The 4,446-nt window shown below is 45.5% G+C and overlaps 1 non-coding gene across 1 annotated transcript; it reads left to right on the top strand.

Moving 5' to 3' along the window:
- The first annotated feature begins 295 nt into the window (after positions 1-295).
- On the top strand, positions 296-365 carry trnat-agu (transfer RNA threonine (anticodon AGU)). The gene has a single exon. It is a non-coding gene; the product is annotated as a tRNA-Thr (tRNA).
- Positions 366-4,446: the final 4,081 nt, after the last annotated feature.

Genomic DNA, 4,446 nt, shown 5'->3' with positions numbered 1-4,446 from the left:
GATGACATCAATGTCTCCCTCATAACAAACTTTGGAATGGAAACAGAAGCAGGAGATTTTGGATTGAAAAGGGGGTCAAGGATTATGGGAGGCAGACAGAAAAGTGGAGTTAAGGACGTAATCAGATCAGCCATGGTCTTATTGAAGAGCAGAACAGACTCGAAGGGCCGAATGGCCTACTCCTGCTTCCATTGTTTATGTTCTTAGAAAGGGCAATCTTTCAGAAAGATATCTGAACATATGGGATGGAACTTCATCTCAGGTTGTGGTGCAAAACTGATGATATTAAATGTCAGGTTCTGTGGCTTAGTTAAAGCACCTGTTTAGTAAACAGGAGGTCCTGGGTTCAAATCCCAGCAGAGCCTTAATCTCTTAGGATGTCACAGTGACACAATGGTTAGCACTGCTGTCTCACAGTGCCAGAGACCCAGGTTCAATTCCTGGCTTGGGCCACTGTCTGTGTGGAGTCTGCACATTCTCCTTGTGTCTGCGTAGGTTTCCTCTGGGTGCTCCTGTTTCCTCCCACAGTCCAAAGCATGTGCAGGTTATGTTGATTGGCTATTGTAATTTGACCCTAGTTTTGGGGGGATTAGCAGGGTAAATAGATGGATTCTGGGGGTAGGGTGGGACTGTTATCAGTGCAGGCTTGTTGGGCCGAATGCCTTCTTCTGTGCTGCAGGGACTCTATAATGGTAAATTCATTATAATTGATATTTCATTCCTTTGGCTGCCATATCTCAACATCAAATGCTATAACAAATGCCTGATCTGATACAGCTCAGTTTGTGCATCCAATTAAGATAAATGTTTTCTCCACAGATTTACATTTTATCTAATACAATATTTGATTGATAAAGTGAGTGAGTATTTGGGAGCACAGATCCGAACTACATCAATGAAACGAAACAGCCACTGCAAACTGAAACAAGCTAAACCATTTTAAGTTCCAGGTCCTTAATAAACGCTAACATTTCAGGCGTAAAATGCAGGTTAATATTTCACTCTATCATTCAAACATCTCACAAAAGCTACTGTAGCGCTTGATATTTTAAAACTTCCAGTTTTGCTAGGTTCAGATTTTTGGGAAAACCTCTTAACTTATTTTAAAATGTTCTAAATAACTAAAACCAAGAGATCCAGAGAAGAGAGGAAAAATGTTCTGTGTTAGTTTAGTGGGTATCAATCTTTTATATAATTAAATTATTAAACAAATGGAAATTTGTTTGAGAGGAAGAGCAAACAGAAACATACCAACGTAAGACTTATTATAATGTATTCTGCAATGAGTAACTCATCAACTGGCACCCCAAAACCTCTCCACCACCTACAAACCACAAGTCAAAAACGTAATGGAATATTCTTCACTGCCTGAATGGTTGCAGCTGAAAAAACACTCAGATCTGGACATAATCCAAAATCTTTGATGAGCACCCCATTCGCCAGCTTAAGCATCCATTCCTTCCATCACAGGCACACCATGGCAGCAGTTCGTGCTATCTACAGGATACATTGTACACGTTACCATGGCTATGTTGGCAGGTCTTCCCAAACTTGCAATCCCCACCACCAAAGAAACTTAAGGGCAGTAAGTGCATGGGAACATCATTTTCAAGTTAACCACCATATTAATTGGACATGTAGCACTGCTTCTTCATTGGCACTGTGCAGGAATCTTAACATCCTAATAACATTGTCTTTGTATTTTAAACACACGGGGCCCTATGTTACATTGCATCCGGGCACGAAAACGTGGTAAAGTCGGGTGTGAGGCCATTAGCGCAATCCGCGAAGCATCCGCACAGATGACTACTTTACCGAAACCCGGGAATGGCGGTGATCCATTTTGCGCCTGAAGCAGGTGCAACGGCCATTTAAATGCATTCGTATGTATTTTAATTGAATTAATGAGCTTTCCTATCACAACTTTATTCGCATTTCCCCCTTTACCATTGTGTTCGCCGATCCGGAATCGCGCCAAAATGAACCTGCTGAATAAATGTCTGAATCGGGTGCTCCAGCTGCTGAAGAGGTGAGTTCAGAGCGTCCAGTGGCTCTCTGACTCAGATCGATGGTGGGGGAGGAGGACGGAGGCAGGTCAGATCATTCTCTGGTTGGGAGGGGGGATGGGAGTGAGGCCAGATCATTGTCTGGTTGGGGGGGGTAGGGGAGGGAGGGAGGGAGGACGAGGAGGCAGATCAGATGTGTCTCTGGTGGGGAGGGGACGAGGAGAGAGGCCCGATTGTTGTCTGGTGGTGGGGCAGGGGAGAGCTGATCGTTGTCTGGTGGTGGGGGATGGGGAGGAAGCGGGTCAGATGTTCCTCTGTGTGTGTGTGGGGGAGGGGCGTTGGGGGGGGTGAGGCCAGATCGTTCTCCTGGTGGGGGGGGTGTGGGGGGGAGTGAGGCCAGATTGTTTTCTGACGGGGGGGAGGGATGAGTGAAGCTAGACCATTCTCTTGGGCGGGGGGGGGGGGGGCGTAGTGGAGAATGAGGCCAGATCATTCTCTGAGGGTGGGGGAGGAGTGAGGTGGGTAAGATGTATCTGTGGTGGTCGGGGGGGGGGCACTGAATCACTCACTGGTGGTGAAGGGGGGTCAGATGGATCTCTGGTGGTGGGGGGTGAGGCCTAATTGCTCACTGGTGTGGGGGGTCAGATGGATCTCTGGTGGTGGGGGGTGAGGCCTAATTGCTCACTGGTGTGAGGGGTCAGATGGATCTCTAGAAGGGGGAGGGGAGGAGGTCAGGGGGGTCTGCTGCCACTCTGCTGGAGAACATGGGGGGGTGGGGAAGGTGGCACGGAGTTGCGATCGGTCTGGGTAGTGGGGTAGGTTGATAAGGGGGACAATGATGTGTGTGGAGGCTATTGCTCCTGCTTTTTGCTCCCGGGCCGCTTTCTCTGCTTTCTACGGCCCGGGAGTGACCTGATACTGGTGTGCGTTTTCAAATTTTATTTCGAACTGTGCATGCACAGTTCAGAGCTTCGATCATTTTGGGCATGATAAGCTCCGTCCACAGAGCGATTCAGACCCCGCGATTTCTTTTTCAGGCTAGGTGCATATGGGAGTGCCTGAAAGCAGATTTCCAAGTCGGATCTGAATTACGCCCAGATTCAGCACTTAGAATGAAGATGGTAAAATCAGGCCCATGGATTGCAAGAAGGTCTACTGCCACTTTCTCAAGAATAGCTAGGGATGGCTTTGACAGCAAAATCTATATATAAGAATGGTTCAAAAAAAAAGTCAGCATCTCTATGGATTCAAATACCTGAGCAATCAAGGATTAACGACCAGTATGAGTACAGCAAATCTTAACCAAGTACTGATTCAAGCAGGCATTTGGAACTTTTGGGTTCCAGAGCAACTGAAAAAAGAGCGAGAAAGCCGACCGTTATTTCTTATCCTTTGTTGGGATGGGTGCTGTGCCTTCAGTCTCAGGATTTTTTTCTTTCAAAGATCATTAAGATCCAAAACTTAGCTGTCAAATCTAATATTCATCATGTCTGTCAAACTTTCATGCTGGAAAAAAACCACTTCATCACAAAAGGGTTTTGCACAACAAAAGCATTCAATTTCTGAAGTGTAATGCAATGATCTCTCTGTGTTTCAAACTTCTCGTGTTCCTTGGAGTTATATCAGTAATTCTAATCAGATAATGATGCAAGTCTAGAGATTATGAATGGCAAGATTAACAGAACACTTTAATGTGTTCCTCTGAAATTCCTTTCCCCGCTATTTTAGTGAATGTATTAATCCTTTTAAAATAATGCCAACATTAAAATAGCAAACAGAGGAATCTCATAGGAACTTGATAAGCGTTTGTCACTAATGACAGCAACAATAATTTTGGGTTATAATCTTTGGAAGCTGAGACTAAGTTTAGCCATTCCTTCCTTTGGCCATTTTTTTCATTTATTCTTTCACAGGATGTGTGTCGCTAGCCAGGCCAGCATTTATCAGCCTCTCCTAATTTGAGACGGTGGTGGTGAGCTGCCTTCTTGAACCGCTGTGGTCCATCTGGTATAGGCACACCAACAGTGCCAATAGAGAGAGAATTCCAGGTTCTGACAGTGACAGTGAAGGAACGGTGATATATTTCAAAGGCTGAATGATATGTCACTTGCAAGAAACTTGCAGGCTGGGTGCCCCCATGCATCTGCTGCCCTTGTCCTTCTAAGTGATAAATGTCACGGGTTTGTAAGGTGCTGTTGAAGGAAGGTGGATGAGTTGCTACATTAAAGCTTGCAGATGGTGCACACTGCTGCCACCATGTATTGATGAAGGAGACAGTGAACGTTTAAGGTGGTGGATGGGGTGTCAATCTAGCAGACTATTTTGTCCTGGATAGTGTCAAGTTTTTTGAGTGTTTTTGGAACTGCACTCATCCAGGCAAATGGAGATCATTCCACCATATTACTGACTTGTGCCTTGTAGATAGTGGACATGCTCTGGG

Source organism: Carcharhinus amblyrhynchos, chromosome 4, assembly GCF_965287045.1.
Source record: "Carcharhinus amblyrhynchos chromosome 4, sCarAmb.v2.hapA, whole genome shotgun sequence".
Classification (NCBI taxonomy): domain Eukaryota; kingdom Metazoa; phylum Chordata; class Chondrichthyes; order Carcharhiniformes; family Carcharhinidae; genus Carcharhinus; species Carcharhinus amblyrhynchos.
Note: the sequence above shows the minus strand (reverse complement) of the source record. Positions and strands in the feature narration are given on the sequence as shown.